At 36.2% G+C, this 27,387-nt stretch overlaps 1 protein-coding gene across 1 annotated transcript in view; it reads right to left on the bottom strand.

Annotated features, from left to right (window-relative positions):
- LOC102158069 (uncharacterized) overlaps positions 1-27,387 on the bottom strand; it is a 532,572-nt gene that overhangs the window by 345,909 nt on the left and 159,276 nt on the right. Inside the window, exon 2 of the mRNA XM_085023887.1 lies at positions 26,211-26,255. The gene's annotated coding sequence lies outside the window, so the exon portion shown is untranslated. The remainder of the gene's footprint in view (positions 1-26,210; positions 26,256-27,387) is intronic.

Genomic DNA, 27,387 nt, shown 5'->3' on the forward strand with positions numbered 1-27,387 from the left:
CTCTAGAAATTCATTCTCTCCCCAAAATGCCTGGCTTTTGACAGGATCTGGATAGCAGACAATCTGAATTACACTCTCTGATGAGGCCGACCGTGATGCACTGCCATGACATTTGAAGCAACCTTCCCCAATCTCCGACCTGAGGTTTGGCGGGGAGATGGGAAGTCCTGCCCTGGGAATCAGAACATACGGGTTCTTGCTGGAGTATTATTACCTGCTCTATCAATTTAATGGGTTGCTATGAAGAGCAAATGAGATAACGTATATGAACATTCTTTACAAATGTCATAGAACCTTGTAAACGTAAGGAATTGCTAATTCAACAAGGGCATTTCTTCTCAGGACATCCCATGAGGAGGAGACCTTTATCTTGACTATAAATGAGACAGAAGCTAAAGAGTCTCCCTGGGGAATGCTCTTAGGGGTGGATTGCATGTTCTCAGGACCTTTTGTGTCGCTTTTTGCTTTATCTTTTAGGAAATATTTAAAGCAAGGTGAACACACATTCAACTGTATAGGCTTTTTGCTGGGTGCTGCCCTGTTAGTGATTTTCTCACAGAGCCCAAGGGCAACTGGATATTAAAAGACAATACACAAGAGGCAAGGCGTAGCTCTTTACCCTTTTCTGACATATAGAAGGAAATTGAGCCTGGTGCTCCTGAAATACTTTAGGATTCCTGGCAATAAATACTGTGCTCTGTATTGTTTCAAAATTACTTGATACATTGAGTACATTAAAAAGTCCCTGAATCTATATAAACAGGATTATTCTTCTCACTAATTCTACATCTATTCTCAAGTAAAATCAGCATTATTACATTGTCTTCTCTGGAAGCTTAGTCTTTTTTCTTTTTCTTTTTCTTTTTTTTCTATTTACAGTATCAAATAGGATGGCACGTTAGGACGATTTGTCCAACATAAATGATTGTGAATAGTCAGAATCACAAGTATGCGACTGTGGTGACGAAGACGGCTGAACTTTAAACAGGAAAGTCTCATGCCAACAATAATTCAGAATAGCCTTGTTTTAGTAAGTTGGTCAGAACATGAATATCATTTAATGTCATTTTTTTGGGCGTCTATCCATTTGGCAGACAGTGTCGAAGCGAATTCCATTTCTGACAAAATTTGACTGTTGGCATCAAAGAATTAATAGCATTGAGTTCAGGGCAGGAGCAATTTATGCACTGATGCTTTTCCATGGAGTTTTCTCTTCCTGTTAAATCAGCTGTTCACTAAAAAAAAAAAAAAAAAAAAAAAGTATTGCCTGCACTTGTCACATCACATGATTCCATGCTTAGACAACTCCTGAAATTCAGAGCATTTTTCCAGTGTCACATACGGCATGTCACGCCAGCTGCAACTTCGGTACGTTTTTCCTCCGATATTTTAATGGGCAAACTTGAGTAATATATTTCCCAATTTCAAACCCTTCAGCACTGACAGTCCAAAACTCCTGAGGATATGAACTAATGCAAAAGGCTCCGGCAGTGCTGGGCATCTTCAGCTCTGGTCTATCAGTGTCAAGTCCTCAAGCTCTTGAGAAATAATTTCACTTATTAAAACACATTTTCCCTCAAAAATACTGTAAGAAAGACAAAGCTCTCAGTGACCTCTAAGAAAATTGTTGAATTAAGGAGAGAAGTCTATATAAATCCTCCATTTTAAGTCCTGAGAAAGTATAATTAATGTAGCGAGAAAGAGTTCAGCTTTTCCTTCACAGATTTGAATTATTGAATTGAACCTGTACTTTGGGACTATGTTACAAACACACTGCTTCCCAGCATCTCCTTTTTCTCAAAAATAAAGACAGACAATGCCAACAAGTTGGATTAGAGAATGGAGCATACGTGTTCAGGTTTTTAGCCAATGTCTCAGTATCTTTTAAGACTCCCAAACCCCCCAGGAATTTCATGCCCCTTAAATTGAGACTGACCATTGCTGCAGTTGTGATGAATTCTTTAACAATGTTTAAAAATCCACTGTGTGCACTGGGCATTTTAATCTGATTTCAAAGGAGTCAACACCACGGTTGGAGATTTCTATTGCATTAGTGTTAATGTACAAGAAAGAGCTACTTGAAAATTCACTAATTTTGGTCCCTTGGTGATTTTATATCATTTTTGCAGCAACATTTATCTTAATGCCAACTCTTTATGAAAGTATTTATTGAAGCAAAATTCCTTTTTAAAAAATTTAAGTCACATTACTTATTTCTCTGTGATTTTCCATCACAGCACATTAGCCTTCCTTTTAAGATAGTCGTGATTATTACAAATTAGCACCATGCCAAGTGCAGGGTCAATAGCAGACAAAAATCATTCAATTTCTTGAAATAAAGCAACTTCAGTTTAAAGAAAAGCTGCTGACTGAGAACATTAGGAAGGATAACTTGCGACTTAAAGACTTGATGTCATTCCCTTTTTGAAAATATTAAGTTTTTATTTGGTAATAGCCCCTGGCCATCAGGTTGCTTACAGCCCAATGGGGGAGAGCAGGCAAAGTCTATGGAGGAGTTAAAATAGTATTAAAAAGAAAGTAATGTTCAGCCGAACAAGCAAATTTCAACTCTGTATACTACTCTTTAAATGGTAAGGAATTCTTTGAAAAACCTGTCAAAGAGGCATTTTATCATTCACATCATGTCACATATCCCTGCCAGTGATCTTCCCTCCTTTCAGTCTGAAGTCCCACCCAGGCCCGCCACTCTTCAAAAATATCTGTACCTACGAACTTCCAATTGCAAAATAAATGAGTCACAGACATGAAACGTGCAGTGTGAGGAATAAAGTCAACAACTGAGTAAACCTTTGTGTGGTGACACAGCAGAGCTAGACTCATCGTGGTGACCAGTGTGAAATGCATAGAGAAAAATCCACTCTGTTGCGCCCCAGGAAGGAACAGAGTATCGCAGCTCGATCACACTTCAAGAATAAACAAACAAATATAGAAAAAAGAGGTCAACGCATAGAAAAAGAGGTCTGATTTGTGGTTACCAGCGAAGAAGGGCGGCAAGGGGGAGCATTAGATGAAGGCAGTCAAAAGGTACAACCGGAGTTCCCGTCGTGGTGCAGTGGTTGACGAATCCGACTAGGAACCATGAGGTTGCGGGTTCGGTCCCTGCCCTTGCTCAGTGGGTTAACAATCCGGCGTTGCCGTGAGCTGTGGTGTAGGTTGCAGACGCAGCTCGGATCCCGCGTTGCTGTGGCTCTGGCATAGGCCGGTGGCTACAGCTCCGATTCGACCCCTAGCCTGGGAACCTCCATGTGCCGCAGGAGCGGCCCAAGAAATAGCAAAAAGACAAAAAAAAAAAAAAAAGTAAAAAAGTAAAAAAGTACAACCTTCTAGTAATCAGATAAACAAGTATTAGGGATCTAGTGTACAATATGATAAATACCATGAATATTGTTGTGTGTTACATATCAAAGTCGTTAAGAGTAAATTTTAGGAGTTCTCATCACACACACAACTTTGTTCTTTTTCTCTGAGTTTGTACCTAGATGAAATGGTGGGAGTTCGTGAAACATCGTGAAAATCATTTTCTGATGTAGGTAAGTGAAATCACTACTTATTTTCTAGGTTTATTTTGAGAAATAAACGACTTAACATCGCTCAAGCGTTTAGGACAAACCAAGTCGTGTTTATGGATGTTCGCTTCTATCAGCTGTTATCATGCCACAAATGAGGGGTGTTCAGGGATTGAGAACCCTCTTTGAGGGTTCTCTCTATTTACAATCAAGAAGGTGATGCCTTAAAAAGATCTCAGTTTCCTGACATCTTCAATGAACCTATGCTCTTCCACACCCCAACCCAGAAAGGAATACACTTCAGAACTGCTCCAGGAGGCACTAGTCTGACGGCAAATTACTGTAGCTAATGTAATGAGAGATGCTTCAGACCTCGAGGGGTTTGCTTCTTTGGAAGAGGTCACCAACCAGAAAACTTCCTGTTTGTTTACTGATTGAAAAAGGAGAAAATACCAAGTTTACAGCTTAATAAAACGACCCGTGAGAACTCATAAGCTGATTCATATGAAGAGGAAAACCTGAAATGCCAACCCTTTCTTTGTTTATATCACCTTTCTTTGTTCATTTCTCCATTCACAGTTGCAGCTGCTGGTGGAAATGCAGCATATTCCCTGCCTGAGGCCAGACTCCAAACGCGCTGGTGTTTGTAAACATCATTGATTCACTGAGTCACTTAGACTCCAAAGTATAATTTTCTGAGTTTGAACATCAGGGTCTAGACACAATAAAAGGTAATCTCAAACCTCATTTGTATTTGAAAGTAATTGTACAGGCTATGTGCGTACTGTACATTCCAGCCTTCTGAAAAAGAGGCTAACCGGTGAGGTGCAGCCTTCGGTGGAAATGCTATTTCCAGTATATCATTACTATTTGTTAACGGCATTCCTGATTTTGGATAATCATAGGGGAAAACACACAGAAAAGCCGCGAAGCCATAAATCTCAAGCAAACTTGAGGGAAGGGGGGAGCAGCTAGCCTCTCGCTATACAGCAGGTTCCCAACAGGCTCTTCAGGCACGCGGAGGGTCTCAGTGAATTTGAATGTGCTGTGTGCCACGATTTTCTCTTTACTAAATCACTCTGCCTGCTCTATGATCTCCAGTAGCAATGTGTTTTTTAAAACTCTGTTCCAAATATTTGAATTAAGAATCCTACATCTTGACTCTTGGGGGTATAGAAATAAGTTTTCCTTCATCTGCAATGTAGTATGATAATTAACTTCCACGTATATTTATAAACATATAATTATACATGGCATATATATAATTTGAGTACCCTGACACCGATTAAAAGGCCCCAGATGATGGGGCAGGTTCTGACTCTTCCAGGCTCATCTCATGCTCCTCTTCTCTTTATTCTTTGCCTTCCAACCGAACTACCTTCAGAAATTGCTTTGCAATGGCCAGTCTGCTTTCTAGCATCTTAGGAACTTCTATACATGCCGTTCCATCTATCTGGAAAACACTCCTGTCCCACTCTGCATCTGGCTACCTGCAACTCATTTTTGTTCAGAATCTAATGTAAATATCTGCTCACTCCTTTGCTCATTCATTTATTAATTCAGTCAAGCAACAGGTGTTAATGGAACACATGCCAAGGTTAGGACGTGTGAAACATTGGGTCTGTGAACACAGGAGGTAAGGCCCTCAGTTTCATGGAGCTAACAGTCTGATGAGGAAAAAACACAATGAATAATTACATAAAGTCACGTATAGCATAATTATGACAACACATACAACATAATTATGACAAAATTTTGGAGGTATACAATAGACTTCTAGGAGAGAGAAAAATAAAGAGGATCTAATTTAAGTGAGCCTGGGATGAGATGCTGGAGGAGCATATGAAAGGTCTCTGGTGAGTTCCCATCGTGGCTCAGTGGAAACAAATCTAACTAGTATCTGTGAGGATGCAGGTTTGGTCCCTGGCCTCGCTCCGTGGGTTGGGGATCCAGTGTTGCCGTGAGCTGTGGTGTAGGTCGTAGATGCAGCTCGAATCTGCCCTTGCTGTGGCGTAGGCCTGTGGCTGTGGCTCCAACTGGACCCCTGGCCTGGGAACCTCCATGTACCGTAGGTACGGCCCTAAAAAGACGAAAGAAGAAAGAAAGGTCTCTGAAGAGTGGCCGTTAGGTTGAGATTTGAAAATGAAGCTAGACAAATGATAGTGGGAAAGCTTCCAGGTGTGGGACACAGCACAAGGACCCTGACCTCCTTCATAAAACCAGTTGTACGTTTTGTGTTGTTATTGCATTCTACTCTCTTTTGCAGCCTTAATTACAATAGCAATGAAGCAATCATTTGTGAAATGCTTGCCTCTTCTGCTAGACCGTGACTCTCCTAAGACAGTAATAGCATCTGCCTTGTTCTTTCCTCCATCCCGAGCACTAAGCACAGCGAGGGCGGATCCATGGTGGGTGGAGAACGAAGGTCAGCCAAAGAACTGGATGAAGTGCGTGGTGTTCATGGACTGAGGAGGTCTGAACGGCAAGTGCTGAACTGTTAGTTTTAAACAATAATGAAGCCCTACTTAAATCCGTACAATGTACTTAGTTCTACTCTGCCGATTAAAAAGAAAATAAAATAAATCCTGCATGTTGGCTGGGGGTACTGGTGGGCATTATACTGAAGGGGAAATTCAGAAGTGGAAATACTGACTCATTCTCAATTCCCACATCACTTCCGTCAATAAAAACTGTCATTCATGCTGTTATCTTCACACAGCACGACATTCTTCGCACGCAGTAGGCACTCAAATAGACAATAAATGATAACCAATGACTTAATAGAAGACACTATTCAAGTTAGGTTCCATTATTCCAATGCACGTATTCAGCAACATCCACTGAGCACCTCCTTCTTCTGTGTACGTAGAGATGTGCAGGGTTCTAGGAACACACAGGTAGATCTCAAAGAGCTCACAGTACTCACAAGAGAAGGAAAATCAAGATGCACCAAAGCAGTGAGGTAAGAACCAAAAAAGTCACGACTATAACTTACCCTGTGGGTTAGGACTGGGGAGAAAAGTGGGCAGTTAACTAACGGTAGGGTAACAGCTTTTTCAAGAAGTGGTGACAGTTGGCTATGCTGCATACCCAGACAGGCAAAAGAGGAACCAGCTATTTAGAATTTTAGTTAATAAAGACGAAATTACCTGGCTGGTCAGGCTTCCTAGCCATATGGGAATTGTCTTCCCCAAATATGCGCCATTGAATTTGTCAGGCTAGGTTATTTCGTACAGATTCATATTGCTGAATGAACTTGCATTACAATTGAAGAGGCTGAACGCACTTGATGCATAATTAAAAGACATGAAATGATGATAGAAATGTATTCCTTAAAAAGAAGGTAATTTTTTTCGTTTTTGTTTACTTCCTCAGTGATCTGTGCTTTCTTTTAGACTTGAAAGGATTTGGGGAGGAGTTTTGTTCATGGAAAAGCATTTCTGAGACAATAGGAGCTTGAAACTTACTCAGGATGTTAAAATCATGGCGAGTGTGGCAGAAATGATTCAGTGTGACTGAGACATGTTTGTTGTGAATTGCTCATTAGTATAATTATTAATGTCCAAAGAATTGCCAAGCAGGAAATTTTCAGCCTTGACTGTTCATCATTCATATGACAGAACAAAATTAAACTAAAACAGCACAGTCACAGAATAAGTAACAGAATGTTCTATAAAATTTCTCATGAACAATCTATTAGAGAACTATAGAAAACTGTTCAGCAGCGCAGATTGCCACTTTATTCCATTTCTATAAATTTTTTTTTTTAGGAATTTCAGAGATAGTGTTTTGTAAAGAGGAACACGTACAAAGGCTGTATATTCAATTCCTTCCAGATCACAAGTGCAATAACATATCTTCGATATATGGTCTTTCTATCAGCCCCCAAATATCCTTTATTAAATATAATGCTGAATCGCCTTTATTCCTCACACAAAAGCTAAAAAGTGTATTCCAAAGAAATCAATACATATTTTAAGCAGAAGAAAATTCATAGAAATACACAGGTTATGTTGGAGATTATAAAGAATTTTTATTATGCCTGTTGGAAAAAATAAAGAAAAGGAAAAAGCACATTCATACAAAAAAAAAAAAAAATCCTCAGACAAGTACTTTGAAATTGCTTTCTATCTGAGACTCAATTCAAAATTACTAACTAAAATTAATACTTATCCTTGAGCGGGGAGCTGAATCAAATCCAGAACAGAAGTCTGATGTTGAGCAGTTTTAATTTAAATAAAAAAGTAAACCCAAATCAATATTTTTCTATTTTGTTTCAATTCTTTTTGAACTAAATTCAGGAAAATAGTTTCATAGGTTCAAAAAGTAGTAGTTAATGAGGTTGACATGATCCAAGTCGGAGGTGTGTAGCTACAAAAATAGAGATGAGATTTTTGGAAATTATAGCCCTCAAAAATATAAGATATAGTGAAACACATGAGAATGACTGCTGACTTGATTCCCCAAAATGTCACTGACCCACCACGTGTGTGTATACAGTATTAATTTTAATACTTAAGCATTCACTTAGGGCACACTATTAATACTTCAGCTTTTAGAAATACTGACTAAAGCTTCATTTTCTGTATAGACAGCTGAAAGAGCATATATAAACACAGCGATATATATAAAGTTAAGACTTTATTTCATTTATTCATTCATTCATTTATTCTACATTAAAAAGCTCCTCTGCAGGCCACACTGTGCTTAGTACAAAAGAATATAGAACGAGAAAGAGCTGACTCTTCCTTCAAGAAGTTTTGGTATAGAACATACTCAGGATCTATTTCTGTGACAGCCAAATGATTAAAAGGCCTCGTTAATATGGGTCAGAGAAAAGTAAAACTAATTCCATGAACTGTCTCAATATTGCTTTTCATTCTTGGGGGCTTTACAACTGTGGGCCAACATGAAGAACACAGAGGCTGTTCAGATGATCACTGAAATCAGAAAACAACTTTTCCACAATCATAAAGAAATCAGAAATAACTAAGTTTGAATGAATAAATATTACTAATAATAGTGCAGCATAAGGAAACAAGCACCAAATAAAAGGCCTTTGAGGGATGCAGAGAAGAATTTAGGCATGACATGAACAAAGAAAACAAATTTAATTATAACTAGAACAGAAACAATTCCCTTAGCTTCATCTGGGTAAAGGCTTTATCATTTTCTAATGCAGAAGTGGAAGTTAAAAACCAAATCTTTGTTTGGAATTTATTACATAAACTGTCGTATAATAATATGTATAGTTCTTACTCTATAGCATGAGCCCATGTATTCTCAATTAAACCTCTCTACTCTTTCTAAAATCCCAAATTGAGAAATGCTTCCAGTGTTATTATCATTACACCATGCTAATTCAATAGCATCACCACTTGGCTTTGTTCAACCTCTACCCATGACACTGATTTTCAAAGTCAATCTCTACTCAATTAAGCTGAGTTTCCTGGCTGTCATCATGCATGGGCTAACTTTTCCTTTCCGTTTTTGTGAGCCCATAGTGTTAATGTCACCGACTATTGCCCTTGTAACCTAGATAAAAACTGTCATCACCTTCTCCTCCTTGAGCCTGAGAAATGAGACATTACACAAGAAAAATTGAGAGCTGTCAGAGTTGGTTCTTCCTGGATAGTGTAATTAACTGAAACTAAGTCATATATTAACCTTGTGGTGAATGCCTTAATGTGTGATTTGGTTTTTCCTTATTCTTTTTACTTCTGGTGATTGAAAACTTTACATTACTGGAAAAAAACTCTTATCTTTCACATTCTTCTGCATTTTTCATCTTTTTTGTCTTTCTACCTGCATTCTTCATAATTTCTTCCTAACTATTGTCTGGTTCACTAATACTCTTTTTGGCTACACTATGCTGCTGCTAAAACCATCCACTGAGTTCTTCATTTTGGTTATTGTATTTTTATTTCTGGAATTGGTATTTGTTTTTTTTCAAATATTATATTTTAGTCTATACAGTTTCAGTTTCAGATTTTTTTTATTCCTAATCTGTTACTTTATTATTTTAATCTGTGTTTGAAATTCTAATATGTCAAGTTTTTGCAGTTTTTTTTTTTTCCATTAAGTCTTCTGATCTCCATACACTGTGCCTTTTTCTTTACATGCCTACTTATCTTTGGCAAGTGCTAATGCCTATGATAGGTGCATTCTTAAGCAGGAATTCTGGCAGATTTCTTGTTGGAAACAAGGCAAACCAGAAGACTGTGGGTCAATATTGTTCAGATGATGCAAGAAAAAACTGTCAACCTAGCCAAAATATCTTTCAAATATTAAAGCAAGAGAACAGCATTTTAAGATACAGGAAAGCCAAAACGATTCATTACCAGCAAGCCAATAATATAAGAAATGTTAAAGAAATTTTGCAGGCAAAAGGAAGATGACATTAGATAAAAAGTATAAATCTACACAAAGAACAGAAGAACACTAGAAATGGTAACTAAGTGGGTACATATTTTTTAGATATAAATTTTAAAATTTATTGAAAATATAATTTAATGGTGAAACAAAACCAATAACAATGAATCGTGAGGTCTACAATATATGCGAAAGTAAGATGGATGACATCAACAGCATAAAAACTGGGAAAAAAAGAAATAAAAATATATTATAAAGTTCTTAAATACAATATTGTTTTATGTTATTACTTAAATGTCCATTGTGTGGTAAAAGATGTACAGTGTATCCTTTAAAAAACCACTAAAAAAGATTTATAGTGAATAAGCAAATATGAGATCAAGTGAAATTATAAAAATGTAAAAATAAATGCAATACAAAAGCAAACAGAAAAAGATAAAAGAGGAACAAAGAAAAAATGTGACAGAAAATAATTAGCAAATATCAGATTTAAACCCAATGATATTAATAAAAACACTAAATATAAATGGTAAAACAAACCAATTAGATAAAAATTTGTCAGGCTGAATTAAATGAAAGACTCAACTGTATGCTGCCTACAAGTAACCCAGTTTAAAGGTAAAGAAATAGATTAAAAGTAAAAGGATGAACAAAGTAGACTTTGGCAACACTAACCCAAAGAAAGCAAAAGAGTTTAAAAGCAAAATATACTGAGGACATTTTGCTAGGGATAAAAAAGGATCACTTCTTAATGGAGAGGTCAATTCATCAAGAAAATGTAACAGTTCTAAAAGGTTTTTTTTATGCTTTGTTTTTGTTTTTTCTTTTTTGCTTTTTAGAGCTGCACCTGCAGCATGTGTTAGTTCCCAGGCTAGGGGTCCAACTGGAGCTGCAGCTGCTGGCCTACACCACAGCCACAGCAATGCGAGATCCGTGCCACATCTGCAACCTACACCATAGCTCATGCAACACTGGATCCTTAACCCACCGAGTGAGGCCAGCAATCGAACCCACATCCTCATGGATACTAACTGAGTTTGTAACCCTCTGAGCCACAATGGGGACTCCCAATTCTAAAAGTTTATACACTTAATAACAGAGCTTCACAATACTGGAAGTAAAACATGCAACTACAAGGACAAGTAAATAAACCCCGTTAAAGTCAAAGATTTCAATGCCCTTCTCTCAAGGTCTGATAGAAAAAGTAGGCAGAAAATCAGTAAGGACATACAAGATTTAGACAAGATCATCAACCAACCTGACCTAATTGATATTTATAGAAGACTCTGCTCAATAATGCCAGAATATTTGCTCTTTTTGAGGGCACATTTATTTAGAAACAATTTTAGAGTTCAGTAGGTTTTCTGGATATATAATCAACACATAAGTGTTTATATTCACCAATCATACATTTAGAAAATATAATTTTAAGATATTTATGAGTATATAACAAGAAGTTAATAGAAAAAACTGTATTCTAGCTGACTGAGGAAAAATATGAAATTTATGAAAAATTACTGAATACCTAAAGAGATATCAGATACATGAATAAGATAATTCGGTATTTTAAGGTGTCAGGTCTTCCCAAACAATATGACTTTAAATCAATTTTAATCACAACACCAATAGGATTTTTCAAGGACGTGGTCAAGCTGATACTAAAATTTATGCAGAAGGAAAAAAGTCAAAGGAAAAATGAAGAGAATCCTGCCAAAGAACAGGGTAGAGGGGGATTTCCCTTTTCATACATTAAGATTTATTACACAGCCACAGTAATTAGAACTTTCAGGTATTGATGATGAAATAATAAAATATTTCAATATTGACACAGTTTGTAGTGTCTAGGAACAGACTCATACATTCAAGCGAATATGATATATAACAAAGGTGGTATGGCACATTATAGGAAAATAAATGAGCCTAAACAATAAGTTATCCATGAGAAAGAATGGAAATAGAATTATCACTTCTTATCATACATAAAAATCAATTCACAATGGGCTAAAAACATAAATATTAAAGACAAAACTTTGCAAGATGTAAAAAGCATTAAATGAGAATATTAAAACGTTTTAGGAATAAAAATAAATGAAAAAGAAAAGATCTGGATAAATGAGACTTCTTTTGTGGGAATCTAGTTACTGTGTTTACTATAAAACAAGCTGGCTCTATTTCACAAAGCTCAGGATTCACATAACCTGGAACCCAGCAACTCCACCCCTAGGAACCTGTGCACATATATACATGGTTACATCCATAAAAATGTTCATAGTAGTGAAAGTGGGGAAAAAGTCAAATATTCTTTCCCAGAAGGGATGAAGAAATTGTATGTCATGTTCCTATACTGGAATATCATACAGCCATGAAAAATTATGAACCGTATCTACACGTAACAACATGGATGAGTCGAAAATATTGAGAAAATCTCATAAAATTACATATATGATCTTTATAAAGCTGAAAAGCAAACAATTTACTGTTCTAGTTTTTAAGTTTTGCTCACATATTTTCATGTTAGTACTCTAAATCATAGCCTACATCTTTTTTACCTGTAATCATTTGTATATTTTGAATATTGTAAAGTAAAATGTTAAAGTCTATGGCCTTACTTTAATACGATAGTCAGTTTCAAAAGAGCTGATTAAGTTTGTCCTCAGCATCAATTCTTTAGTCAAAATCAATCAGTTCCATCTCTCCTTGGTAACCTTTCATTTTTTTGCTCCTCACTGAACCAACCTCATTCTCTTATCATTTCCCTTGTAGTATAAGCCATTAAAAAAAGAAATTGTGTTCAAGTAGGTGTTGCGCATTTGGGGAGGATTTCTCTCTAAATATTTCTCATTATTTTATTGTTAATCTATCCCAGAACCAAGTGAGTTGTTTGACTAGGAATACTCCTACTGACTCATTTTAAGCATACAGTCAAAGCAATAATGTCTAGCAATTTATCTCCCATATGAATAATGTATTTTTATCACATTATTTAGTACCTGGCATTTATTTCTATCTTTCAGGGATCGCATAGCTAATTTGTGAAAATCACCTCAAATTATATGCATATCTTCAAAAAAGCTAACAACTTCATTCAAATTCAACTATATGATTAATATAGACGAAACAGAGCATCTGGAATCTTGGGTTCTACTCCCGGTTCCACTGCTGACAAGCAACACATTATTCAAATTAATCTCATACTTCATATCTCAGTGTTGTCATCTATAAAAATGAGAAGGTTGGTGTACTTCTCCCTTAGGCTAGGTAAGCTACTTAATTCGGTTTCAAAAATAATATAAATTACTTAATGAGTTTTTGGTAAAACATGAAATGAAAAATCTCTGTAAGATATGAGGATAGTGTTTGATACTTAGAAATTATTAGTAATCCTTGAGATTTTAATGGAGGTCTCCAACTGTACTCCCTGTGCTGCCATGTATGAATGACTATCCCCTCTCCTCATTTAAGGGGTGATGTCCAAAAGATAAGAGTCTTCTCTTTCTCTAGGAGAGAAGAGATAACAGCTTAAACAAATCTATGAGCTGCCGGATATTTTTATAAACATATAGTCTTAAAAACAAGGTTCATGAGTGATTTTGAATTCCAAAAGTTCGACACAAAATACCAAAAGGCAAAGCAGAAAATCACAAACATGCACACATGCACACACAATTTGAGGAAGAATACACTATAATGTAAAAGCTAATTTTCTTTTCTAAAGAAAGCATATAGTCAACAAGATGTGTGGGGAAAGGAAAGAACTGGTAGAGAAAAATAGTTACAAGAAACATGGGACATGTCCTTTGAGGCTTTCAAATTATGGCCTTCTTATCCTTGGTTAAGATGAGGTAGAAAGAGGAAAGCTGAAATCTCCGTTCAGTTTTGTGACCTGAGAGCAGAGAGAACACATGCTTTACTTCCTATGGAAAAGACAGAGGAGGCCACTAATTATTTTAGCAAAACCCCACCTTCCCTCTGATGCCAGAGCAATGGCTAAATAAGAGGCCTTGATTAAAGGGCCCGAGCCTCACCCCAATCTCCTGCAGAAAAAGTAGTGGGTAGAGAAGTAAGATAATATTAACGGAGGACTTGGCAGATGTGCAGAAGCCTTAGGGAGGGGGAGGAGTCGCATGACTTGGAAGTGACCGCCAAGGGCCACGGCAGGATTGTGAACATCAGCACAGGTCCGCATAAGACGATAAAGGCCACGTGAAGCAAGTTCACCACAGTCAATCACAGGGGACACTAGAGGGTGGCCACAAGCCGGGCATACACTCCTCCCTAATGCCATGTACGTATACATGACACCATTGTACATGAAGTAAAGGGTACATGATTTTGCCGAGTCATCATCCCTTAGAAAGAAAAACCATCATAAATTAATAGAAACTGAGTCATACTTACAGTTGTGACTGGGATTCCTTATATAGTGGAAATAGGAATAGATGTGTTAAGTAAATTCCTACTTATAAATGAAGAATGAAACATTTTTTTAAATACTGGAAGTATATATTTACATATATACTGCACAGGATATGTTTGCAGGTTTTATCAATTTATTATTATCTTCATTAATGTTCTGGTCATTATTTTCACAAGATCTCGCCTAATTTTCATGTACCTTGAATGGTTTTGACTCAAAACTCAGCCACTTATCATCACAGAGCATCTCCTTCTGTTCGTGTGACAGAAATCCCGAAGGAATTATACTCCCACATTAATACAAAAACATCCAGGAAACTACAAAATCGTAACTCTGTTTCCATCAGAAAGTTGTGGTTCCAAGGTAAGTAGGAAACCTGAATTTCAAAGAGAGACAAGACTTCCAGGAGAGTCAAAGCAAAACTCTCTCAACATTGGCAAAGAGCAGGTGTGGAAGAAGCAGGCACCATACAAATGAGTACAAATATATCACCTAAACTTTAACGAACTGTTAAAAGACATGTTTAGGCTAACATTTCATTCTAGAACAATCAGGGGCAGAATAAAAACACTCTCTCCCTGGAGTAAATTCAACATACAATCTTGGTTCTAAGCTCCTTAAACTGATAAAAGCAGAGATCTTCTAATTGTGAACAGTGGGAAACTTCTAAGACCAATCATAGACACAAGGCAAAGTCTGGCTTCCATGGGGTGGGTTAAGGGTCAAGAATGCTAGGAGTGTGCCACCCTCAAAGCTCAGGTGCAAAGTGCCTGCTTGAGGATGGACTAGGACCACACAGAGCCACTCCACCCCTATCCTGAGCCTCGCATTGAGTAACCAGCAACAATAATCAACAATAATAAGGGAGGAGCAAGAGCAGAAATGTGCTCTTTGTGGCACAGGTGTGTAGGGATGGCTTAAACCTAAAGTGGAGCACAAACACTAGGAAACCCCTACACCACTATAGAACTCCCTCTGAGTGCAAGGCAGAACAGCCACTGCCAAAAGATTTGGAGACTATGGTACACTGAATGTAGTAATAGCACAAACATGATCCAAATCTAGGCTCACTCCTGACTACACTGATGCTTGATTCATTCTGTCATCATGACAGAAGAGATGCACTTATTTTCTAGGAAAACTACTATTTCCTTCTGTATCTTCTGTTATATACACAATAGCTGAAACACAATAAAAATTATGAGAGACAAAGAAAAGCAAGCTTATTGTCAAGAGAAAGCAATCGAGATAACCAGATGCAAAGAAGACCCAGATGTTGAAAAGGTAAAGCAGAGACTTTACAATAACAGCTGATTCATAAGCTAAAGGATCTAATAAAAAGGAGGAAAACATGGATGACTAGATGGGAGAATTTCATCAGAGGAATGAAAAATCCATAAAAGATCAAATGGAAATGTTTTAACTAAAGAATATAATAACAGAGATAAAGTATTCCTTGGATTGGCACATCAGCAGATCTGACAAGAAGAGGAATGAAACAGTAAACCTGAAGATATGTCAGTATAAATTATCTCAACTTAAAGATAAAAAAGTGAAGAGAGACACAGACATGGAGAATGAGATGAGAAAGAGAGAGAACATATACAATACAGTAGCATCAAAATATTAGAAAGAAGAATAGATGGAGGAATAGAAGGACATGGAGTTCACCTCCTCCCACAAATACATCAAAAGCACATCTACATGTGGAATAATTCTAACAGAATACCTACTTAATTCTGGAAGAAAATCTCATGCAATCAAATCCACAAAAAATATCACCATGTAACCAGGAAGGGTGAAAAAAAAAAAAGAATTGAGACAGGTCTTGTGCTCCTGAGAGGAAGCAGTGAAAGAGGAAAGGTTCCCTCAATCTGGAAACCCCTTCCAAGAACTGGAAGATCAGCTGGGACAGGTAGGGAGCTTCAGAGGCTCAGTGGAGAGCACAGAAGCTGTCTTGAGGCAGGCAAAACAGAGAGTGACTAGAACAGATGGTTCTGAACACCTTGCTACAGTCCCCAGTCTTAGATGCATCCTCCTGGTGCACACAGAGCACTGGGTGCTGAAAAGTCAGGCTTCGGTGGACAGTCCCAGTGAAAGGAGTAGGGTTGGCGTGTGGAGACAGCCTGAAGAGGCTGGAGTGGTCCAAGCCTCAACTGCAGATATGCAGAGAACTGAGTCCAGATTTGCCACAGAAGGTCCATTGTTAATGCAGGTGCATAAGAGGAGAGATGGGGCCCACCATAGAAGCCTTGCTCTGTGTTTGCTCACAGCAGGTGCAACCCCACCTCTATGAGCTCTAGGAGCATGCAAGTGCAGGCAGGTTGCCACACTCAGAGGCAGGGCTGAAATCTGAGCTAATTTCCAGGAGACGTGTGACTTTAGAAGCAGGGCTGAAATCTGAGCCATATCCAACTAGCTTTGGCAGTTTTACACTGTGGGCACTTGTGGGACATCCAAGATTATTGGTGCTCCCACAGCTGAGGTAGATACAGTATCAGCAGCTTCAGGCTTTGCAGGTGCACTCAGAGGCAACACTAGGGTCTAGGCTGATTCTGTAGCTCCACAGTGGGTCCAGGTGCACAATTATTTGTGACTACAGAAGAACCCAGTGTCTGACTTCAACAGATCTATGCCAGTGAATCTGCATTGGTGCCTTTGGGAGCACAGGGCGTGAGGGACATCCAGAGTGATCACCAGCATTCACACAACTGAGATAGGGCCAAGGGCAGTGCCAACAGCAGTGTACTTTATAAGCATGCACAACTAGTGACAGGTGGCACTACAGAGCACGCTTCCCGGTGGACAGCTCCTACGGACAAATACACAATGGTACCTCTCCCAGAAAAAGCATTCCAGTCCTGCCTACCTCACATTCCTGCTTAGAAATGGATCTGGGGGCTTCTACTCCAACAATCAGGGAGCAGACCCTATCCCTGAAAGGACTGTGACAACCAAAAAGCAAAGATGAGGCCCCATTCAACATCCAGTGAAGTCTCTGGTCACCACAATGCCAATCATACCCCCTACCAAGCCACCACACACTGAGGAAAGTCATGACAGACATTCACACTAAAAACAGCCCTCCCCCCCGACTCATGGAGCCTACACAGGGACACTCCCACATAAAAACATCTCTTCAAATCCACAGTAGATAACTGCTTTTCCTAAACTCGTAAATTCAGAGAAATACAAGTAAAATGAAGAAGCAGAGGAACCACTCCCAATTAAAATATCAAGAGAATTCCCTTAAAAAATAAACAGTGAAAGAAACATCTGAAACAAGACAAGGATGCCCACTCTTAGCACTTCTATTCAATATAATATTGAAAGTCCTAGCCATAGAAATCAGACAAGAAAAAATAAATGTGTACAGACTGGAAGGTAAGAGGTAAAATTGTCATTTATACAGATACATGATACTAGATATAGAAAATCCTAAAGAGTCCACACACAAATAACTAGAGCTGATAAATTCAGTAAGGTAGTATGTTACAAGATTAACATACAGAAGTAAGTTGCATTTCTTTATAGTAACAAAATATCAGAAAAGGGATATAAAAATAATATCTTTTAAAATTCCATCAAAAAATAAAATACTTAGGAATACACCAGACCAAGGAGGTGAAAGACTTACACGCTGAGAATTATAAAAGGATGATAAAGGAAACTGAAGATGATTTAAAGAAGTGGAAATATACCTCATCTTCTTGTACAGGAAGAACTGATAGTGTTCAAATGGCTATACCACACAAATCAATCTGCAGATTTAATGCAGAAATTATCAAATTTCTCATGACATTTTTCACAGAACTAGAATAAATAATCCTAAAATTTATATGGAATCGCAAAAGAACCGTACGTGCCAAAAAGCAATTTTGAAGAACAAGAACAAATCTGGAGCGAGTTCTCCCAGACTTCAGACAATAATATAAAGTTACAACAATCAAAATAACATGGTACTGGCACAAAAGCAGACATATACATAAACAGAACAGATTAGAGAGCCCAGAAATAAACCCAAACACCTATGGTCAATCAATTTTCAACAAAGATAAGGAAATACAATGGAGAAAAGACAGTCTCTTCAGCAAGTGTTGGAAAAGCAGGACGTATCTTAAGAAAGTTAGAACACTCTCTTATACCATACACAAAAGTAAACTCAAAATTGCTTAAAGACTTAACTAAAATACAGAGTGCCATAAAACTTCTAGAAGAGAACACAGGCAAAGCATTCTCTAACATAAATCATAGCAAAGTTTTCCTAGCTCAGTCTCTTAAGGCAAAAGAAAAAAGCAAAAATAAACAAATGGGATGGAGTCAAATTTGTAAGCTTTTGCACAGCACAGGAACCATAAACAAAATGAAAAGACAACATACAGACTGAGAGAAAATATTTGCAAATGATGTGGCCAACAAAGGCTTAATTTCCAAAATACAAAAACTGCTCATACAACTCAATATCAAAAAGAAAACAACCCAATTGAAAAATAGGTGGAAGACCTACATAGACATTTCTTTACAAAGGACACGCAGGCAGCCAAGAGGCAAATGAAAAGATGCTCAACACTGCTAATTATCAGAGAAATGCGTATGAAAACTACATTGAGGTATCACCTGACACTCCTCAGAATGGCCATCATTAAAGTCCTCCAACAGTAAACGCTGGAGAGGGTGTGCAGAAAGGGGTGTGGGGATATAAAATGGTACAGCCACTAGGGAGGTTTCTTAAAAAACTAAAAACAGAGTTAATATATGATCCAGCAAACCCACTCCTGGGCATATATACAGAGAAAGCTGTAATTCAAAAAGTCACATGCACCCCAATGTTCATAGCCGCACTATTTATACTAGTCAATGCATGGAAGCACTCTAAATGTCTACCTACAGACTAATGTATAAAGAAGATGTGTAAATACACACACACACAGACACACACAATATATATACACAAACACACATATATATTAAACATATATATACTCATATGTATACACACAAACACACAGTAAAATACTACTCAATCATTAAGAAGAATGAAATAATGCCACCTGCAGCAACATGGATGGACCTATAGATTATCATACTATGTGTGCTTAAGTCACTGAGAAAAGGACAAATATACAATGTCACTTATATGTGGAATCTGAAATATGATAAAAATGAACCTATAAAACAGAAACAGACACACAGACATAGAAAATAAACTTAACAAAGGGAAAGGGTGAGGAGGGATAAATTAGGAGTTTGGGATTAGCAGAGAGAAACAACTATATGAAAAAAATAGATAAACAACATGATCCTACTGTATAGTGAAAGAAACTACATTCAGTGTCTTGTAACAACCTAAAATGAAAAAGAATATACATAGATATAAACAACTGAATCACATTGCTCTACACTAGAAACTAACACTGAATACTGCACCATAATTTAAATTAGAATTCTATAAGAAATATACCCTCAAATTTTTATAACGTATTTAAAGACATCAACCCACAGATATAAGACTCCAGAGACATGCAAGCAGGATGTACATATCTACTGTGTAAGTTAGAGGCCAATGGCGTGCCATCTTTAAACTAGTGAGAAGAAAAAAAAAAAAAAAAAAAAACAGATTTTCAACCCAGAATTCTGTACCCAGCAAAAATACTTTATAAAAATGAAGGCAAAATAAATGCTTTTTTTCAGTCATAAAAAACAAACAAAAAAAAAAACTGGAGTTCCCGTCGTGGCACAGTGGTTAACGAATCCGACTAGGAACCATGAGGTTGCGGGTTCGGTCCCTGACCTTGCTCAGTGGGTTAACGATCCGCGTTGCCGTGAGCTGTGGTGTAGGTTGCAGCGCGGATCCCGCGTTGTTGTGGCTGTGGTGTAGGCCAGTGGCTACAGCTCCGATTAAACCCCTAGCCTGGGAACTTCCATATGCCACAGAAGCGGCCCAAAGAAAGCAAAAAGACAAAAAAAAAAAAAAAAAAAAAAAAAAAAAACTGGAGATAATTTTTTTCCAGCAGAACTGCATTGCAAAAAATGTTAAAGGAAAGTTTTCAGGCATAGTAAGCACAATACCACCTTGGAATAGGATCTTCACAAAGAAATGATCATTGGTAATTACATAAAAGAAACTGCAAAAGATTTTTTTACTATTTTATTAATCACTTTAAAATCTGACTGTTTATTGCCAAAATTGTAAAAATATTATTCTGGAGTTTAAACCAGGCATACTATTAATATATGTGATAACAATATCACAAAAGATAGGAGAGGATTTGAAAACATGTTGATGTATGATTCAGGTGTTACTTATGTACTAATACATTATTATTCTAAAATAGTTTTAAAGTAGTTTGTAGTAAGGTAAAGATGTACTTTAAAAGGCCTTTGAGACAATCACTAAAAAAGAAAAATAGTATAACCTATTAAGAGTAGAAAAAAACAAAATTATTTTTAGTTTTATTTCATTTTATTTTTGTGTCTTTTTGCCTTTCTAGGGCCGCTTCCTGTGCCACATGGAGGTTCCCAGGCTAGGGGTCTAATCTGAGCTGTAGCCGCCAGCCTACACCAGAGCCACAGCAATGCAGGATCCGAGCCACGTCTGCAACCTACACCACAGCTCATGGCAACATCAAATCCTCAACACACTGAGCAAGGCCAGGGATCGAACCAGCAACCTCATGGTTCCTAGTCAGATTTGTTAACCACTGTGCCGTGACAGGAACTCCTCAAATTATTTTTAAACATAACTAAATTTTTTATAAGAAAAAGGAAATAACCAATTGCACAAATAAAAACAACTAGCAAGATAAATTAATTCAATGATATCAATAATTATACAAAATGTACACTGTCTAGTCACCTTCAATTAAAAGGCAGAGGTTTTCAAAACTGAATAATTAAAAAAATCCCTACCTATGTGTCTATAAGAAACTTGATCTTGAGGAAAAAAAAAATGAAGCTGGAGGAATCAGGCTCTCTGACTTTAGAATATACTACAAAGCTACAGTCATCAAAACAATGTGGTACTGGGACAAAAACAGATATATAGATAAATGAAATAGGACAGAAAGCCCAGAAATAAACCCATGCACATATGGTCAATTAATCTGTGAAAGAGGTGAGAATATGCAGTGGAGAAAAGATAGTCTCTTCAATAAGTGGTGCTGGGAAAACTGAAGAGCTACATGTAAAAGAATGAAATTAGAACATTCTCTAACACCACTCACAAAAATAAACTCAAAATGGATTAAAGACCTAAACATAAGGCCAGATACTTTAGAACTTAGAGGAAAACAGAGGCAGAACATACTTTGACATAAATCACAGCAATATCTTTCTTGATCCATCTCCTAGAGTAATGAAAATAAAAACAAAAATAAACAACAGGAACTAATTAAACTTAAAAGCTTTTGCACAGTAAAGGAACCATAAACAAAACGAAAAGACAACCCACAGAATGGGAGAAGAATCTTTGGAAATGAAATGACCAACAAGGGATTAATCTCCAAAATACATAAACATTTCAAACAGCTTCATGTCAACAAAATAAACAACCCTGGATTTCCCATTGTGACTCAGCAGGTTAAGAACCCAACATAGTGTCCATGAATATGCAGTCTTGCTCAGTGGGTTAAGGATCTGGTGTTGCCACAAGCTACATCATAAGTAACAGATCCAGCTTGGATCCATTTGCTATGGCTGGAACTTCCACATGCCAGAGCTGTGGCTATAAAAAGAAAAAAAAAAAAAACCCAATCAAAAAATGCCTAGAAGATCTAAATAGACATTTCTTCAAAGAAGATATACAGATGGCCAAAAAAAACATGAAAACATGTTCAACATCACTAATTATTAGAGAAATGCAAATCAAAACTACAATAATGTATCACCTCACACCAGTCAGAATGGTCATCATCAAAAAGTCCAGATGCAGTAAATGCATGAGAAAGTGGGGAGAAAAAGGAACCCTCCTATACTGCTGGTTGGAATGTAAATTTGTGTAACCACTATGGAGAACAGTGGAGATTCCCTAAAAAAACCAAATATGGAACTATATGATCCACCAGTCCAACTCCCAGGAATCTATCTGGAGAAATCCATAATTTGAAAAAATATGCGGCACCCCATTGTCCAGTGAGGCACTATTTCCAATCGCTAGACATGGAAGCAACCTAAATGTTCACCAACAGAGGAGTGGATAAAGAATAAAGATGTGGTACATATGTACAGTGGAATATTACTCAGCCATTAAAAAGAACAAAATAATGCCATCTGCAGCAACATGGATGGATCTAGAAATTATCATTGTAAGTGGAGTAAGTTAGACAGAGAAAGACAAATACCATATGAGATAACTAATATGTGGAATCAAATAAAGAATGATGCAGGGAAATTGTTCACAAAACAAATAGATTCAAATATTTTGAAACTAAACTTATGGTTAGCAAAGGAGAAATGTGGGGGGGAGGAATAAAATAGAAAGTTGGGGTTGACACATACACACTTCTATATATGGAATGAATGAGTAACAAAGACCTACTGTATAGCACAGGGAAATCTAGTCACTACTCAGTAGTGACCTACATATGGGAAAACAATCTGAAAAGGAATGGATATTTGTTTATATATAACCAACTCACTTCGCTGTAAACCTGAAACTAACACAACATTGAAAGTCAACTATATTCCTATAAAATTTAATTTAAAAAGTTGCTTCAAGTATAAAGACAAGGATAAATTAAATATAAAAAGATGAAAAATACTGCAATCATATTTTTAGAAATATCACAATCATATTTTTAGAAATATCTGGACTGTTTATATAAGTATTAGATAAAATACACTTTACAACAAGGTTCTGAATTACCAGAGATTTAAAGAGGGACATTACATAATGATAAATCTATAAATTCATCAAGAAGAGAAACCACTCCTGGATAAAAAATATCACTGGATAAACATCAATATACCAAATGTGAGTGTGTATATACATATATGTATATATACATACACACATATATGTATATACACACATATATAGTATATTATTATATATTTATATAGTCTAGGTTATATGACATAAATAAAATTTAAACATACTTATATCATAATATTGTAAAATATGATGTAAAATAATACATTTAATATAATAATTACATACAAATGCCATAAATGTAAAAGCATCAAAAATATTAAATACCTAGGAATCTAATGGTATAATCTATAAATCAGACAAAAGAGATGCAAGATTTGCATACTTAAAACTATGGAATAGTGACTAGAGAAATTAAGAACCTAAATAAATGGAGAGAGATATACTATATTCATGGATCAGAAAATTCAGTATTCTTAAGATTTCATTTTTCTTTGAATTGATCTGTAGATTCAACACAATCCTAATGAAAATCCCAAACATGTTTTTTTTTGTGGTAGAAATCAACAACCTGATTATAAAAGTTCGGTGGAAAAATTTCGAACCTAGAACAATTAAAGACATTTTGAAAAAGAATAAATATAGATTTATTTCTAGATTTCTAGATTTACTATAAAACTATCAATTACTGACATACAGAATAGGATAGAATGGAGAGTACAGAAATAAATAAATAAATAAATTTATATTTATAAGCTATTGATTTTTTAACAAAGTTACCAAATTCAATGGATAAAGAATAGCCTTTTCAAAAAATGGTGCTGAAACAATTAGATACATTTTTTTTTTAAAAAAGAACCTAGGTCTTCATATCATAGTTACAGATTAACTTACTATGGGTCACAGATCTTGATGTAAAACATAAAACTTTTAAAAGGAAACACAGAAGAAAATCTTTGTGATTTTTCGATTAGGCAAAGACAATTCTAGATAGAATAGAAAAATTGCAATTCATAAAAATTGGACATTTTCAAAATTAGAAATTCTGCGCTTCAAAACATGTTAACAAGAAAATAAAAAGGCAACCACCAACTAGGAGAAAATATTTGCAAAACATATATTTGGAAAATAATTCATATCCATAATGCATGAAGGACTCATAACTTAGTAATAAGAAAACAAACAACCCTATTAAAAAGTTGGCAAAAGATCTGAATGACGCATCACTAAAGAGATACTGATGGCATATAACCACATGAAAGATGCTCAACATCATTAGTCATATGGAAATTCAAAGTAAATTCACAGTAGGTATCTCAACATATTCATAACCCAAAATAGAAAGCTGACAACCCCAAATATCGCCAAGGATGCAGAACAACTGGAACTCTCACACATTACTCTTGAAAATGAAAAGTTACTCAGCCATTTTGAAAAACAGTCTGGCAGTTTCTTCAACATTTAAACATATATTCGCCATTATGGCCCAGAATTCCACTCTTAGATATTTAGCCCAAAGAGAACGTATGAACATGCAAAAATCTGCATGTATATTTTTATAGTATCGTAAAGTCTACACAGCATACACAATCACCTATAAACCCAATTAACTGTTCACTGTCAACTTAATCGATGTCTTATAAATTCTATTTCTCTAGCTACAAATAAAAAAAAATATTGAAAATACTGGGCCTGAGATTATCCCTTATGGAACAAGATTTATTCTGTAACACAGTGGCAATCATCTTTCATAAATTTTTCCATAAAACTTTTAAGTTAGGTGAAAAGTTTTTCATAACTCACATGTATTACACCTACTGAACTCCATTAATAAATAGAAAACCTAAAGAACCTGCTATTTTTTGTGAAGCTCTAGATGGCATCAAAATACCACAGGGACTTCTTGTAAGAAGAAAAGTTAAAAAAACAAAACAAACAATCAAAAAAAAAAAAAAAAAAACCCTCTACCTGTCTGCCCAGGTCTGAATTACAGCAATCCTTAAATAAAGTTTCTGCTTTCTCCTCTCTAGTTTCCACTGCCTTATAGCTCTAAAATTGTGCTGTCCAATACGGTGCCCATTAGCCATATGTGATTACTTAAATTTAAATTAAAGTTAAATAAAACAAAAATTTTACTTTTTCAGTTACAGTAACCATAATTTGAATATTCAAAAGTCACAGGTTGTACTGCCTACTCTATGGGACAATGTAGGTTACAGAATTGTTCCATCACTGCAGTGAGTTCTATTGGTCAGCACTGATCAAGTACCTACTTAAAATAATGACATCCTTCCTCAAATGCATCCTTTTCCCTATTCCTATCTCTGTAACGTCCTTCTTTTTACATCAAGTTATTTATCACGATCTTTGGCCTGAGGAAGTCAACTGTCTGTGTAAGATGTCTCTATTTTTTTCAGTTTCTCTTTTCTACAATAGATTTGATCAGCACTGAAACATAATAGCCTTTCTAAAATGGGTTACTTCCTTTCCTCCTGCACTGCAACTTTCTAGAGACCTATCTGAGAAAATTACTGTATTAAATGAGATGGGATTTTAAAACATCATGAAATGCAACTAACAAAATTAATTCCAACTGCCCTACATAAAAGTGCCATCAAATAGACTGAATACTGGATGAAAGTGTAAGTGGAGAAATGATAAATGGTTCTACTTTTAGTTCAGGTTTTGTATCTCATAGACTGCCAAGGAGTTCTTTGTATGGCTTGGTTTTATCTAACAACTTTATTAACGATTTGCAAAGAAGAGAAAGTAAGTTCTTAATGGAACTCATTGACGAGGCTGCCTGGGAAGTGTTACAAACATAATCGACGACAAAGAAATTGCCTAATGAAAGGCAGGGAATGGTGACCTATTGACAGGAGCACCCCAAATTATATTCTACTTGGTAAAAATTAATGCTTAATACTAAAGATGCCTACTTCAAAACAACAGTGCTCAATGCAGACATAAGGAAAAGAGTTTCTGGCCTTTACAGTATCAAACTCTGCAATATACAGGTACTTACAAAGGGAAGAGTAGGTTCTAGTCTCTCTGACGGAAGTTGCATTATCTGAAACAGACAAAAATAGATATTTTCAGCCAGGGCACTATCTTCTTAGGTATGCCTGGTTAATCAAAGAGAATAAATTTGACCTTTTTTTTTCACTGAATTGATCTTCAGATTATGTTTCTGAATTTGATTACATGTGTGTGCAAACATGCATGTCCAAAATGCAAAAGTAACCTGGAAACATTATTGACTATTCTGTTGATATTTTCTTATAATGAACACTGTCATGCATTGAGAATATATACATACTGTTATGCTTTTTACAAACAGTACTTTCATGCCCAATTGCATTCAAACGATGGTGAATAATAATAATAAAAGCAAGTAAAAACTATTGCCTTGTTTATACTTATGCTTCTAAATATTTTAATGTGATGTAACTCCTATTTTTTTGCTGTGGAAAAATATACATAACATGAAATTTCCCATTTTTAGGTGTACAGTTCAGTGACATTTGCTGTTATGCTACCATCAGCACCAACCATCTCCAGAACTTTTTCATCTTTGCAAACTGAAACTCTATACCCACTAAACAGTAACTTCTCATTTCCACTACCTTTAGCACCCAACACTCACTATTCTATTATCTGTCTAGGAATTTCACTACTCCAAGTACCTCATACAAGAGGGATCATATGATATTTGTTGTGTTGTGTCCCGCTTATTTTACTTAGCATAAGATCTCCAAGGTTCATCCATGGCAAAGCAAGTATCAGAATTTTCTTGCTTTTTTAAGGCTGAATAATATTCCATTGTATGTATATATCACATTTTGCTTCTCCACTCCACTCATGGACTGATGGACATTTTGATTGTTTCCATCTTCTGGCTTTGGTGAATAATGCTGCTATGAATATTGGTTACAAATATCTGTTTGAGTCCCTGCTTTCAATTTGGTCAAATATTTACTCACCCAGTAGTGGGATTGCTAGATTATATGGTACTTACTTATGCTTAACTTTTTGAGAACTGTCAATCTATTTTCCATAGCAGTGCAACCATAACATTAGGTTCCTGCCCTTTTAAGTGCCACCATGCTCTCATATCTCCAGGAAAATGTGAAATATTCAGTCTGCCTTTGAAAATTTCACCAAACAGTTCTATTTTTGTATATTGTGACCCTCTTCCTGCT

This window comes from Sus scrofa, chromosome 4, assembly GCF_054392235.1.
Source record: "Sus scrofa isolate SSC_HxYL_T2T_F1_AM1 chromosome 4, Sscrofa_HxYL_maternal_Yorkshire_Landrace_v2.0, whole genome shotgun sequence".
In the NCBI taxonomy this organism is placed as follows: Eukaryota; Metazoa; Chordata; class Mammalia; order Artiodactyla; family Suidae; genus Sus; species Sus scrofa.